Below are 16,304 nucleotides of genomic sequence, written 5' to 3' on the forward strand. Positions count from 1 at the left end.
CTACTCCAAGGACAGAGTTAACATATGACCCAGCAATTTCATTTTTAAGTGTGTCCCTAAGAGAAGTAACAACATTCAGTTCAGTTCAGTTCAGTCACTCAGTCGTGTCTGACTCTTTGCGACCCCATGAATCTCAGCACGCCAGGCCTCCATGTCCATCACCAACTCCCGGAGTTCACCCAAACTCATGTGCATCGAGTCCGTGATGCCATCCAGCCATCTCATCCTCTGTCGTCCCCTTCTCCTTCTGCCCCCAATCCCTCCCAGCATCAGAGACTTTTCTAATGAGTCAACTCTTCGCATGAGGTGGCCAAAGTACTGGAGTTTCAGCTTTAGCATCATTCCTTCTAAAGAAATCCCAGGGCTGATCTCCTTCAGAATGGACTGGTTGGATCTCCTTGCAGTCCAAGGGATTCTCAAGAGTCTTCTCCAACACCACAGTTCAAAAGCATCAATTCTTCAGCGCTCAGCCTTCTTCACAGTCCAACTCTCACATCCATATATGACCACAGGAAAAACCATAGCTTTAACTAGACAGACCTTTGTTGGCAAAGTAATGTCTCTGCTTTTCAATATGCTATCTAGGTTGGTCATAACCTTCCTTCCAAGGAGTAAGCGTCTTTTAATTTCATGTCTGCAGTCACCATCTGCAGTGATTTTAGAGCCCAGAAAAATAAAGTCTGACACTGTTTCCACTGTTTCCCCATCTATTTCCCATGAAGTGATGGGACTGGATGGCATGATCTTCGTTTTCTGAATGTTGAGCTTTAAGCCAACTTTTTCACTCTCCACTTTCACTTTTATCAAGAGGCTTTTTAGTTCCTCTTGACTTTCTGCCATAAGGATGGTGTTCACACAAAAACTTATACACCAATGATCATAGAAGCATTATTCATAATAGCCAAAAAGTAGAAACAACCCAAATATTCTTCAACTAGTGAATGAATAAATAAAATGTGGTCCATTTGTATAATGAAATATTATTTGACCATAAGAAGAAATGAAGTTTTGCTATAGGCTGAGCCTGGATGAATCTTAAAAACCTTTTGTTAAGTAAAAGAAGTCAGTCATGAAGACATATACATTGCATGACTCTGTTTATACAACATGTCCCGAATGTAGAGAAAATAGATTAGTGATTGCCAGTGGCTGTAGGGAGAGAGCTTGGGGGCAATGGAGAGTGACTTATAATGGTTCCAGAGTTTCAGTTTTGGGTGATGAAAAAAAAATCCCCCGGAATTGATTCTGTTTGCCTCTCAATTGCTTCTAAATTCTAAATTGACTTTAAAATTGATTGTGATGATAGTTGTACAGCTGTGTGAATATACTAAAACCCACTGAATTGTACACTTTAAATGGGTGAATGGATGTGAATAATATCTAAATAAAGTTATAAAAAAATCAGTGGCTACTGCCCACGATGCTTATAGAGAGAGATGATACTACTCAGATTGGGGAGTAATGCGAGATGTTTCTACTGACAGAGACCAAGGTACCAAACAGCAAGCAGCAGCATCTAGCTTTTAAAATATTTACTAAGTACCTGACACTGTGCTCAGCACCTTATATATGATATCTAATTTCATCATCGAGCTAACCCCATGAGCTTTGTGTTACTTTTACTCTCATTTTCTAGGAGGAAATTGAGATTTAGACTCAGTAATTTTCTCAAGGTTGCCTATCTATTAAGTACTATAGCTGCCTCTTCTAAATAAAGACCTTGGAAACAACTGTGTTGATTTGTCCAACTTCCGCATGGTATAGTAGTGGCTAAGAGAGGAGAATCTGCAGCTAGATGACCTGGGTGTGACCCAGCCTCTGCCTCCTAGGTCCTGTGTACCTGTGAGCAAGCTGCTTAAAGTCTGAATTCCACTTTTTCCTCTATATAATGGGATAGTAAAAGTATTAATCACATAAACATAAATAAAGGGTGCTGCAGTCGTGTCCGACTCTGTGCGGCCCCATAGGCGGCAGCCCACCAGGCTCCCCCGTCCCTGGGATTCTCCAGGCAAGAACACTGGAGTGGGTTGCCATTTCCTTCTCCAATGCATGAAAGTGAAAAGGGAAAGTGAAGTCGCTCAGTCGTGTCTGATTCTCAGTGACCCCATGGACTGCAGCCCACCAGGCTCCTCCGTCCATGGGATTTTCCAGGCAAGAGTACCGGAGTGGGGTGCCATTGAAGGTTGGAGATTAAATGAGGTAGTATATGGGAAGCATCTAGGACAGTGCCTGGCACATAGTAAGTGCTCAGTACATGTGAGCTATTATTATATACAGCCACTGGGGGATGGGAAGACAGGGATGCACAAGTCGAAGCTTTTGGCTCAGCTACAGTCTAGTGGGGAAGGCGAGTATAGACAGAATTGAAATCGGGGATGACGGTGGAGAGCAGAAGCGCAGAGGCCGAGTAGTCACGAGGATGTGATGCACGAGGGCCACTCTCGCTTGTGGTCCTAGATCTTTGGTCTTCTAGGCTCTGGTATGAGAGTCTTAACTGCAGCCGGATTTTCCTCCCTTGCCCTCAAGGTTTCAGGCATACGTAAGAATCTGGGGAGTTTCATGGTTTTGCTTTTCCTGACAGCTTGGTAAAAACATAACACTAGAAAGGATAGAGCAGAGAGAGTAGAAAAGGTCTTTTATTTGGGCTTCTTGAATATTTACCATTAGAATCTTAGGCTATTATAACAGAAATTTGATCAGGAGATGAAGAGTCTTGAAAGAAGAATCCGTGAGGTTTGTTCATTCTCGATGTGGGTGTTTCCTCCTATTCCAATTACATGAACCTGAGGGATATGTTGGAGGTTTGCTAGTCATTAAGAAGCATGAACTGAGATTTATAAGTAAATAAGCCTATATATATGTTATATCTAAAAGTTGAAAGAGAGAGGGAGAATGAATTCAAAACAGGAGATTAGGTTTCCAAGTATGAAGGGCAGAAGGGAGAACCAAGTATATGGAGAAACTGTTTGATGCATGTGCTTCTGTTTTAGTTCCCTGCAAGGCATAGTACCTCTTGCCTGGAAAATACCATGGACAGAGGAGCCTGGTAGGCTGCAGTCCACGGGGTCGCTAAGAGTCAGGCATGACTGAGCGACTTCACTTTTACTTTTCACTTTCATGCATTGGAGAAGGAAATGGCAACCCATTCCAGTGTTCTTGCCTGGAGAATCCCAGGGATGGCAGAGCCTGGTGGGCTGCCGTCTATGGGGTCGCACAGAGTTGGACACAACTGAAGTGACTTAGCAGCAAGGCATAGTAGGCCTTCAACAAATATTTGTCCAATCTGAACAAATAGATGGTTTATATTCTAGTTCATACATTAGGGATGACCTCTATGACCTTCAGATTCCAGATTTATGTTTACGCTCTGAGAAGTTATTCAGAAAATCAAGCGATAAGTGAAACCACCTCTCTCGGGCATTCTCTCGGCTCCATTGTCCATCCTTGGAGGGCCTGGAGGCCAATCTGGTAACCCATCCTGGCTGCTCCTTAGAATCACCTGGGGAGCTTTTGAAACATGTGGCTGCTGGGTTGGGCCTCAACCCAGAACAATCAAATCAGACTCCCTGGGGGAGGAGCCTGGATGTTGGCAATTATCTTTTCAAATCCTCCCCAGGTGATTTTCATAGAATTCAGGGGTGAGAAGCGTGGGGCTAAGGCGTCTGTAGATGGGAAATGCAGGAGCTACCTGCCAGAAACCTTGGTGTGTGGTTGACCAGAGGCATAAAACCACAAGTCTATCCTGAAGGAGTGTGGAAGTGTCCATCACCCTTCAGGTTACCAGGGTTATTTTCCAGAGATCTCTCTAAGCTTGGAGTGAAGACATCCCCACCTGGGGCAGAGAGGAAGCTGGAAGCTTGGCTGCAGAGAGGAGGGAAGCTGTGGTAATGAAAAGGCACTGAACTCCCAGGGGCTTCAGTGCTGTAATTTTGAGATTTCCTATAACCTGAGACTAGGTACCAAGGGGAGGGTGTGTGGGAGGGGATGGGCCACCCCAGAGGTGGTCTCCTTGGAGGTGCTGAGCTGGGTCAGCGGAAGGCTCCACACCTCCTGCGAGGGCGGCAGCATTCTCTGGAGACCCGGCTCCACGGCACTCTGGGACTCTCACTGTCGCTCTCTAACAAGCCCATTAAGATGATCAAAGAGTCAGTGGAGAGTTCTGGGGGCCTCTGGAGAGTTTGGAGGGTGTGTCTGCGACCACGGGAGCATATACATCTTGCCCTGAACTGAACGGCCGAGGGACGATCCGCTTGTACTTTCAGTAGGACCAGACTCTCAGCCATATAGCTCTGAGTGCTCCCTGCTTAGCAGAAGCATCCTAGAAAAGATAACTGGCTTCTAGAGGCAGCGTGGCTCCTTCAGGATCTAAGCTTTCCTTCAGCAAAGGATGTTGTTAGGTCCCCTGTGGAGTTTGGGGATATCAGGGAAAATGTAGGTTCCAGGAAGGAAAATTTTTATTGTTCTTGAATCAGGAGAATTAGATTATCAATGTCAACCCTTCTCCAAAATGCATTTGCACTCACATTGCTCTCTGCTGCCTTCTCTAGAATCTCTCTGCAACCCACTTTCACCACACCATATCCCCTTCCTCTCTCCCTTCCTCCTCCCTCCCAAAGATTCCATCTCAACTGTTCCCGCTTGATAGAATTTCCCACAAAGGTGCATTTATTACTGACCAGCTTCTTTATCTTGGATAGTATATCACAAGTAGTCAATACTATTGCTCTTGAAGGTAGTTTCACAGATTTAAGATGAAGAAACAGTATCCATATAGTTCCAAAGTCAAGGAAGTGTGATAGCCAGATAGTAAAAAGAAAAAAAAATAAGACTGTTGGAGAGTGGAATTTTACTCACTAGAGCCAGCTTGGACTTTAGATATGAAACATTTGATTTATAGTTTCTATTTCACGCTGATAGAAAACTCTGCTTACCCTTATTGGAAGGTCAAATGTGTTGGGTTCTCTAGATAAGGTAGTTGTTAAAATCTATTTCACATTCAAGGAAAGGGGTGCTTGTTATTCACCACATTCCTATTTTAATTATGATTTTCCTGGCACCATTTTTAACAAGAGGAACCAAAGGCCTGCAAGGAGTGATTTCTCCTATCAGTTCGTAAGCCTGCCTTTCCCCCTCCAAGGAACTGCTCCAGCTCCACAGATGAAACGTGATGGAGGATTGAGTGATTACCTGGCGGATCTGAACAGTGTGGAGTCAGCAGTCAATTAGAATAGTTCAATTATGAAAATCCTTTTCTCTCCCATCTTCTTTGCTCTAGAGAATGATCATCTTAACTCCTGTTGCTCCACCCACCCTGACTTGCAGCTCCTTCTCATCCTCCTCTCTACTTGGGTCTTGGCCCCCCACCAGCCTAGCCCTTATCTTCCCTGCCTCCTGGGAGAGGGAGTCCTCATCTTTGTCCTTTCCCAGGTGAGTGGACTCAGAATTGAGCCGCCCTTGAATTCTCATGGCATTTCCCAGGTGTGAGCCCACATCTCTGAGACTGTACGTCAGGCTTCTAGAACTGCCCTTGTCTGAGACTCTGTCTGCACACCCTGTGGGCTCCATGGGCTTTTGCATGGATGCTGGTGCTGCGTGTTCTTGCCGGCTTCCCTCATGAGGGACAGAGGCCTGTTCCTAGCCCGGTGTGAGGAGGGGGCCTGCTCCCAGGCACAGACCTCAGGTCCAGGCACACAGCCCCACAGGCTTTTTGGAAACAGCTGTGTCCCCTGACAACTGGCGCCTCCAGGGACTTCCTCTTCACCATAGTGTCAAGCACTTGCTTGTGTCTTGGTTAGAGGCAGCCAATCCCATATTTGATTGATCCCCGACTGTCGGCCACATCTTCACCACAGCAGCTATCTGGTTATAGGCCTTAAACTGGTCTCTGGCATTTCTTGCTGGCAATATGAGCACCATGTGTGTGTGTGTGAGTGTGTGTGTTAGTTGCTCAGTCATTTCCAACTCTTTATGACCCCATGGACTATAGCCTGCCAGGCTCCTCTGTCCATGGGATTTTTCAGGCAAGAATACTAGAGTGGGTAGACATTTCCTCCTCCAGAAAATCCTTCAAAATCAGGGATCCAACCCACGTCTCCTGCATTGCAGGTGGATTCCTTACCATCTGGGCCACCAAGGAAGCCCGTGAACCACCATACTAGATATTTATTCCTTTATTCCCTCACTTAATACATGTTTATTGAGCATCTAGTATGCACCAGGCCCTCTGCTGGATGCTGGGCACTAAGAGTTAAACACTACACACATCTTACCCTTAAGGAATATGTGTTAGTTTGCCAGGGCGGCAGAGTACCACAAACTGGGTGGCTTAACAATACAAACTTGCCCTCCATGGTTCTGGAGGCTGAAACTCTGAGGTCAAGGTGCTGGCAGGGTGGATTCCTTCTGAGGCTGTGAGCAAGCGTCTGTTCTAGGCCCCTTTCCTAGACTCATTGATATCATCTTCTCCCAGTATCTTCACATTGTCTTCCCTCTATGCATGGTTGTGACTGTGTCCAAATTTGCCCTTTGTATAAGGACATCAGTCATGTTGGATTTGGGACCCACTCTGCTCTGGTATGACCTCCTATTAACTAATTACATCTGCAGTGACTCTATTTCCAAATAAAGTCAAATTCTGAGATGTGAGTGGGCGTGGTTGGGACTTCAACATACTGCTTCTGAGGGGCTCAATTTCACCCATAGAGGTAAGCAGGTCATTTTATGGGGGCAGTAATGGTAATAAGAAGTGTGTGTGTGTGTGTGTGTGTGTGTGTGTGTATGTATATATATCAGTTCAGTTCAGTCGCTCAGTTGTATCTGACTCTTTGCAACCCCATAGACTGCAGCATGCCAGGCCTCCCTGTCCATCACCAACTCGCGGAGTTTACTCAAACTCATGGCCATTGAGTCAGTGATGCCATGCAACCATCTCATCCTTGGAGTCCCTTTCTTCTGCCTTCAATCTTTCCCAGCGTCAGGGTCTTTTCAAATGAGTCAGTTCTTTGTATCAGGTGGCCAAAGTATTGGAGTTTCAGCTTCAACATCAGTCCTTCCAGTGAATAATCAAGATCAATTTCCTTTAGGATGGACTGGTTGGATCTCCTTGCAGTCCAAGGGACTCTCTAGAGTCTTCTCCAACACCACAGTTCAAAAGTATCAATACTTTGGTGCTCAGCTTTCTTTACAGTCCAATTCTCACATCCATACATGACTACAGGGAAAACCACAGCCTTGACTAGACGGACCTTTGTTGGTAAAGTAATGTCTCTGCTTTTTAATATGCTCTCTAGGGTGGTCATAACTTTTCTTCCAAGGAGTAAGCATCTTTTAATTTCATGGCTGCAATCACCATCTCCAGTGATTTTGGAGCCCCCCAAAATAAAGTCTACCACTGTTGCCACTGTTTCCCCATCTATTTGCCATGAAGGGATGGGACTGGATGCCATGATCTTAGTTTTCTGATTGTTGAGCTTTAAGCCAACTTTTTCACTCTCCTCTTTCACTTTCATCAGGAGGCTCTTTAGTTCTTCACTTTCTGCCATAAGTGTGGTGTTCTCTGCATATCTGAGGTTATTGATATTTCTCCCAGCAATCTTGATTCCACCTTGTAATTCATCCAGTCCAGCATTTCTTATGATGTACTCTGCTTATAAGTTAAATAAGCAGAGTGACCATATACAGCCTTGACGTACTCCTTTTCCTATTTGGAACCAGTCCAGTGTTCCATGTCCAGTTCTAACTGTTGCTTCCTGACCTGCATACAGATTTCTCAAAAGGCAGGTCAGGTGGTCTGGTATTCCCATCTCTTTCAGAATTATTCACACTTTGTTGTGATCCACAGAGTCAAAGGCTTTGGCATAGTCAATAAAGCAGAAATAATGTTTTTTTGGAACTCTCTTACTTTTTCAATGATCCAGCAGATGTTGACAATTTGATCTCTGGTTCCTCTGCCTTTTCTAAAACCAGCTTGAACATCTGGAAGTTCACAGTTCATGTATTGTTGAAGCCTGGCTTGGAGAATTTTGAGCATTATTTTACTAGCGTGTGAGATGAGTGCAATTGTGTGGTAGTTTGAGCATTCTTTGGCATTGCCTTTCTTTGGGATTGGAAGGAAAACTGACCTTTTCCAGTCCTGTGGCCACTGCTGAGTTTTCCAAATTTGCTGGCATATTGAGTGCAGCACTTTCACAGCATCATCTTTCAGGATTTGAAAGAGCTCAACTGGAATTCCATCACCTCCACTAGCTTTGTTCATAGTGATGCTTCCTAAGGCCCACTTGACTTCACATTCCAGGATGTCTGGCTCTAGGTGAGTGATCACACCATTGTGATTATCTGGGTCATGAAGATCTTTTTTGTACAGTTCTTCAGTGTATTGTTGCCCCTTCTTCTTAATATCTTCTGCTTCTGTTAGGTCCATACCATTTCTGTCCTTTATTGAGCCCATCTTTGCATGAAATGTTTCCTTGGTATCTCTAAGTTTCTTGAAGAGATCACTCATCTTTCCCATTCTATTGTTTTCCTCTATTTCTTTGCACTGATCACTGAGGAAGGGTTTCTTATTTCTCTTTGCTCTTCTTTGGAACTCTGCATTCAAATGGGTATATCTTTCCTTTTCTTATTTGCCTTTTGCTTCTCTTCTTTTCAGACCTATTTGTAAGGCCTCCCCAGACAGCCATTTTGCTTTTTTGCATTTCTTTTCCATGGGAATGGTCTTGATCCCTGCCTCCTGTACAGTGTCACGAACCTCCATCCATAGTTCATCAGGCACTCTATCAGATCTAGTCCCTTAAATCTATTTCTCATTTCCACTATTTAATTGTAAGGGATTTGATTTAGGTCATACCTGAATGGTCTAGTGGTTTTCCCTACTTCCTCCAATTTCAGTCTGAATTTGGCAATAAGGAGTTCATGGTCTGAGCCACAATCAGCTCCCAGTCTTGTTTTTGCTGACTGTATAGAGCTTCTCCACCTTTGGCTGCAAATAATATAATCAGTCTGATTTCGGTGTTGACCATCTGGTGATGTCCATGTGTAGAGTCTTCTCTTGTGTGGTTGAAGAGGATGTTTGCTATGACCAGTGGAAACATATATATATATATATATGTTTACAGTGGACCTAGTGAGTGGAGATTAGTTCTCTTCACTTTTCAGAGTAGACACACCCTAATATTTATCATGAGATAACTATGTACCAGGCGTGATTTGTGTCTCCTGAGAATATCCTGCGTGTTGAACACTATCCAGTGATTTATGTGCATTGACATAACCCTGCGAAGAAACTGAGGCCCAGAGAGGTTATGTAAACAGACCAGCTTCATACAGTAAGGGATGAGAAGCAGATCACGTATATTTTATCAGGAGTGAATCACTTAGACTTTTTATCCCCCACCTCCCTGTAGCACCAGGCTCTAATATTACGGATCTCACTATTGTTTTAGATCTTGCCCCTCACAGGGTGAGGCTCACAGAGATTACCCTGTAAGGCAGCTCTCTGAGTCAGGCCTGCAGAAGCCCTATTGCTCCAGGCTTTTCATCCCTGTGAGCAGAACCTCGCCCCTTTGGGTCTTTAAAATAAGCACCCCCCCATCCATCTCGGGTTCTATTGGTTACCTGTGCTATATCTTTCAAATATAGTTCTACTCATTTGCTAACTTGCTTAGTGTTTCTCTTCCTGATAGAGTATACGCCCCATGAGGGTAAAGAACCAGTGTTACTGGTACCTAGCACCCTGCCTGGACCACAGAGGCTTTACAGAAAGACCTATGGGTAAATGGAATCCGCTACAGATAAAGCAGATTTCTTTGGAGCCTTCTCCAAAATGAGATTTTGGTAACGCGCAGGGCATGAAATGACTCTAGGAACTCTGGGAACTCATAATAGATAATTGAGTAAAAATTAGACACTTAGAGCATCCTCGCTGGTCCCTGGCACAGCTGCAGAGGACACTGAAGATGTGACTCTTTGCACCAAAGTCTCATTACAGTGATTACTGATAATTATCATCCTAAGTGGAGCAGAGAACCTTTCTACAGCTCTTGCAGTGTAGCTACAGGTTTCAATTTCACTTAAAGTATTGATTTCCCTCCCAGAACCCCATCCGCATTTTTTCTTCTAACAGTGGTCCTCTCCTGCTGCTTTGTAGGAACAAGCTGTATGTTCCAGGCACACTTGACTGGACTGAATTCATGTGGAGGGGAGTAATTTATGGACTAGGCATCCCTGAGGTGGTGGAGTCAGGGCAGGTTGCTGATGTTGGAAGGCCTGTGTTCTTACCCCGGGATACATATAATTCATACTTTATTTTGAGATTGGGTGTCCTCATTTGGGTAAAAAGGGTAAAATAATTTCTGTCCTGCCCGCTTCACAGACTGTTAGAGTTCAATTAAGATAATGCACAGAAAGCATTATGACCCAGCATGTGTGTGTGTGTGTGTGTGTATGCACACACATGCTAAATTGCTTCAGTTGTGTCTGACTCTTTGTGACCCTATGGACCTCAGTCCTCCAGGCTTCTCTGTCCATGGGATTCTCCAGGCAAGAGTACTAGAGTGGGTTGCCATGCCCTCTTCCAGGAGATCTTCTGACCCAGGGATCAAACCTGCATCTCTTATGTCTCCTGCATTGGCAGGTGGGTTCTTTTCTACTATCACCACCTGGGAAGCCCTCATGACCCAGCATAGTGATTAGTGAAGTCGCTCAGTCATGTCTGACTCTTTGCAACCCCATGGACTGTAGCCTAACAAGCTCCTCTGTCCATGGGATTTTCCAGGCAATATAGTACTGGAGTGGATTGCCATTTCCTTCTCCAGGGGATCTTCCCGACCCAAGAATTGAACCCGGGTCTCCCACATTGTAGACAGACGCTTTACCGTCTGAGCCACCAGGGAAGTCCTGACCCAGCATATACACATGTAAAGTGTAATTACCTGGCAGCAGCATGGCAGAGTGGAAAGAACAGGAGCATTGGTATCTGACACATGGGCTCAAATTTCACTGCTTATTAGCTGTGACTTAAGTTATTGAAAAATCTGTGTTTCCATTTTGTTATCTGTGGAATGGGAAGAATAATATCAACTTTACATGCATATGAGGGCTAAAGGGAATGATAGTTGAGTGGCTCTTGGCATTTAGTAGGTGCAGTAGTAATAGTCTTCCTATTTGTTTTACTTTCTTACTTAGATAATGCCCTTCTATCAGTATTATATTGCTGTCATAACAAATTGCCACAGAGTTAGTGGCTTAAAACAATACAAATTTGTTATCTCATTGATCTTTAGGTCAGAAGTCTAGTGGACTTGGCTGGTTTCTCAGACTGTCTGACTGAAATGAAGGTGTATTGGCAGGCTCTGGGAGATGATCTGCTTCTAGGCTCATTCAAACTGTTGGCAGGATTGAAGTACCTCTGGTTATAGGACTGACGTCACCATTTCCTTTTTGGCTGGTGGCTGGGGAGTTGTTCTCAACTTCCAGAGGTTGCCCACATTGCTAGGCTTATGGCTCCCTTCCTCCATCTTCAAGCCAGCCATGGCTGCTGGACTCCTTATATCAGATCTTCTGACCTTCTCTTCTGCCTCTCTTCCCTTTTTAAGAGCCTAAGTGATTATGTTGGGCCACCAGAAGATCCAGAGCCCTATTTTGGGATCAGTAAACGTAAATAGGTCCATTTTGCCATGTGACCATTTTGTGACAGTTTAACACACAAAAGTTCCAGGGATAAGAACGTGGACATCTTTGGTGACCTTTATTCTTCTTACTACAACCCTATGTTGATATCCTATTGCTTCATATGTATTAACACTATCTCCTCAATAAGATCTAATATTCAAGGTACTCATTCAATGCCTGGCATAGAGTAAGCGCTTGACAAATATTAGCTTCAATTTTTGCTATTGATAAGCAGTTGGCAACAAGTCTTTTAATTTTCCCACCAGTCCTAGTGTATCCACCTGGCTGAGGGAATATCACCTTTACTCTCTATTTTCATTATCTCCAGAAAGTGTTTTTGGTCACAGCCCTTGCCCACTAGGCTGGGTTCAGTGCCAATCCTTTGTGTTAATGAATCATAGGACTTAACTTTGTTTAATTTCCCTTGCATATCTCCATATAACTCTTCTGTCAGACTCTCAGCTTTTTGAGAACAGAAACTACTGCTTTTACTTGTATCATTTAGTAGAGTTTCTGGTATACAATAGATGCTCAATAAATGCTTATTGAATACATGAATGATGAGAATCTATTACACACTTAAAAATAATTGATCAAATGATTACTGGTTGGAATGCATCACTTGTACAACAAAAATATTGAAACACTCAAGGGGAAACGTATGTACCTGGATGCCATACTTTCTAAGAGACTTGTCTTTACACAGAGGTTTATTGAAAGATAAATATAGGTTGTGTTTGTGATTCTCTAGGCAGATCTTGTGGAGGAAGGCAGTACTGAAATTGCTGCAGACTTGTGGTAAAAATGGCTTGGAATTCACTGAATGATTTTGCCACTTTTTTTCTCTGAATGCATCAGAGAACAAACAAATACAGAATTGAAATCAAGCCATATCAGCTTGGCTTACTTCTCATTTGCTTACTTACTGGGACTTATTATATCTAACAGCAAAATTGGACCCTAGTGTTATTTCTCTTGGAAATTCTAAGTAGCTCTTCCTTCTGCTTTTTCCCTCCCACATGTCGAATGCTCATTTTCTATCCATTTTGTGAAGTCTCTTAACAATACTGCAAAGAGACAGTGGTCAATAATGATCAAATAAGAGCAATGTTCATAGCATACTATATTTACTGTTGATGTCTGTATGCTTGTTTTCAGTATTTAAATATTTTATCTATTTCAGTTTGTTACATTGATTCCAGATCAGCCAGGAGGCTGGCTCCTCTTGCCTGGGCCTGAATCCGTTCACAGCTATTTTGAGCTTGGCTGGTCCTTTTGCAATAATTGCTCCCACTCAGGGACTTGGGTCTTTTGATATTTATTTTTAGGTTCAATATAGTCACCATTATTTTAAAGGAACAGTTTTATTATCTGAAACAAACAACCACAAATAAAAAATTGGAGCCAAATCACAGGTCTCAGGACTCAGATGAGGAGTAAAGAAAAATTGTGTGGCGCTATAAATGCTTTCTTCACAGTTTTCCTTCTATTGGGCTGGGGCACATTTTCTGCCATCACAGACCAGTGTTTGGACATCAGGTTATGTCTTGATATAGTAAATGTGCTGCCCTCTAGTGGACGGCTGAGAACCCTAGTTTCCTTTGGATTCAGTGCTCCATTTTGGAATCTCAGTTCAGCTCGGGTGTGTGGCTTACTTATGTCACTGAACCATTTTAGGGAAGGTGGTTCTCAAAGGGCACCACTTCTGGTTGATCACTCTTGCACAATTACTTTCAATTCAGCAGATGTTTCTTGAACATTCCCTGTGTACCAGACATCAGTCAAGGTACCTGATAAATACACAGACATCTAATACATGGTTCCTGATTTCAGAAGCTTATGACTTTGTAAAGAAGACAAACTTATACAAGAATAAGTAGAATCGGAAGCTGACTCTGTGAAGTTCTACAAATCCAAGGAATTTTTAAGTGCTATGTATGTAGTGGCACGGCCAAAGAGGCTTAGGACTTAGTACTGGACCAGTGGTTGGCTCAGTGCCTGACTCAATGGTGAGTGTTTCATAGTGTGATATGTATGATTGTGAGAAGGTTCTGTAATTAGAACATGGTCAGTGGTGTCAGGAAGGGCTGCAGCCAGAAACTTACTGGCATCTCCCTCTCCTGTCATACTCTGACCATTTCTAGGACCATGCTGGATGACATCAGCTGCAGCATAGTAGGTGGCAGCATGGTCAGGAGCAACACACTGGCAAACCATCCAGCAAGACCGTGTCCATTAACAGACGTGACAGGCTGATGTGCCACACATAGCAGTGCTATGCGAGCCTATATGTGTGTATGTGATGGCCCAGCCTGCTGATATGAAAAGTGGGCACTAGGGACCCATCCGTCGGAGAAGGCGATGGCACCCCACTCCACTACTCTTGCCTGGAAAATCTCATGGACGGAGGAGCCTGGTAGGCTGCAGTCCATGGGGTCACGAAGAATCGGACACGACTGAGCGACTTCACTTTCATTTTTCACTTTCATGCATTGGAGAAGGAAATGGCAACCCACTCCAGTGTTCTTGCCTGGAGAATCCCAGTGATGGGGGCGGGGGAGCCTGGTGGGCTGCCATCTATGGGGTCACACAGAGTTGGACACGACAGAAGCAACTCAGCAGCAGCAGCAGCAGCAGCAGCAGGGACCCATTGATACCAGCAACTTAGGGAGGAAAAGGAGGAGGTGGGAGATGTGGGTAGAGTGGTCATGGAGGAGCAGTCATTAGGGTTTGGGCTGTCGCAGGGACTCTGACTTCCATTCTAAGTAAGGGGGAAGCAATGGCAGGGTTTTGAGGAAGGGGTGCTATAACCTGTTAAAGTTAGCGAAGCAGTCAGCCTGAGTGTTGGGTTGAGAATACACATCATCAGGGAAAGACAGAAGCAAGGACACCAGTTAGGAGGCCCTTTGAGTAATTTAGGTGAGAGATGATGGTGGCCTGGATCAGGGTGGTGGATTGGGGTTATGATAAATGGTCAAATTCTGGATACAGTTTGAATGAAGAGCTGATAGAATTTGATAATGGACTAAATATGGGGTATGGGAGAAGTAGAAGAATCATGAAGGGTACTAAGATTTTTGGCCTGAGTAACTTGAAGAGTGAAGTTGCCATGAGCTGAGCTGGGGAGGCCTGAGGGAGGAGGTTGAGGGAAGATGAAAGTTCAGATGTCTCTTCGATGTCTCTGTGGAAATTGTGAGCACTCAGTCTGGTGTTCAGAGGAGAGGTGTGGGCTGGAGATGCAAATGGAGAAGTTGTCAGCACAGTACATAGTGTTTAAAGCTAGAAAGACTGTGTGAGGTCACCCAGGGTATGACCATTGGTCAAGAAAAGAGAGCCAAGTACCTGAGTCATGAGATTCATTTAGAGTCACACTTGAGTTCTCAACTCTGACAATCCCAGAAGGAAAGGGAAAGGTCGACCTTGTCTTTTCCCAATTTATTTGACCATGGAGCCTGCTTTCCCTCTGTGTGACTGTGGGATTGCTGTTTCATTGAACACATTTTTGAAAAGGCCACATTAGGCTTCTTAGGGCCATAAGGGGAGGAACTTTCTATGATCTACTAAGGAGTTTGGACTTTATCTTGTAGATGGTGGGAGGTCACTGAGGGATTTTAAGAGAGGAAGTAACAGGGTGGTATAGTTTTGTGGCAGTGTGGAAGGTAGTTTGGGGAGGGGAGTCTGAAGGAAGAAGACAAGTGAAGAGGTGATTGCAGTAGCCTAGGTGAAAGATGATGAAGCCCTGAAAAGAGCCTTTGGGAATGGAGAGAAAGATTCAGATGAAATGAATATTTAGGAAGTTTAAAATCTATAAAATTTGAAGAGCAATTAGGAATAGTATGTGATGAAAAAGATTCTATGATAACCCTGAGGGTTCTGGCTTACATAGGATTTTCTATAATTACCTATATCCCTTGGAGAGGTCTATCAATGCAAGCTATAAACCAGCATTTCATGTAACTAACTTTTATTTTTAACAAGGTTCCACTTATATTTTATTTTACAAGGAAAAAAATGGGAATCAATTGACTGCTCAAACAATGCTGCCTTCTTTTTTTTCATTCATAAAGTCATACTGGTTTTACTAATCCAAAAATGCTTAAAAATGATACTTAATAGAGTGAATGTAATTGATCCATTTGAATGTGCTGGGAATTATGGTATTTTCTTTAACATTAAAAGTTATATTTTTGGAATTGGTATGTTTTAATCTTTTGTATACATACTACAGATTTAAGAAGAAAGCAGATTATACTGACTAGAAAAACGTTCCTAGGGCTTTGGTTAAGAACCTTGGATGTATGCCTGGGCCCTGTTTTCCAACACTGATAAAAAGTGGGAGACATTCCAGTATTGCTTATTTTGATTGTTCTATGTTCAGAATGCTGGCTGAGAAATGCTGGCATTCCTCTGCCTACTTCATGGACCCTGGAAAGAAAGGATGCTTCTTTATGGTAGTGGTGGCATGTCCACAGCCTTTTAAATAATCTCTTGCCTGCAATGGTGGCATCTCCTGAATAGCTTAGGCTCCAAAAACTGGATTGAGGAGGACCAAGTCATTTAGGGTTGTGCAAATGATGAATAATGTCATATCTTGACTACTAATGAAGCGCAGAAGAAAGACCTTCAGATCAACACCT

The 16,304-nt window shown here is 43.6% G+C and overlaps 1 long non-coding RNA gene across 1 annotated transcript in view; it reads left to right on the plus strand.

Moving 5' to 3' along the window:
- The first annotated feature begins 3,631 nt into the window (after positions 1–3,631).
- Positions 3,632–16,304, plus strand: part of LOC123333654 — a 45,263-nt gene continuing 32,590 nt past the window's right edge. The window contains exon 1 of the long non-coding RNA XR_006551089.2: positions 3,632–3,884. This is a non-coding gene — a long non-coding RNA (uncharacterized LOC123333654). The remainder of the gene's footprint in view (positions 3,885–16,304) is intronic.

The sequence above is a fragment of the Bubalus bubalis genome, chromosome 5 (genome assembly GCF_019923935.1).
Source record: "Bubalus bubalis isolate 160015118507 breed Murrah chromosome 5, NDDB_SH_1, whole genome shotgun sequence".
NCBI classification, from domain to species: domain Eukaryota; kingdom Metazoa; phylum Chordata; class Mammalia; order Artiodactyla; family Bovidae; genus Bubalus; species Bubalus bubalis.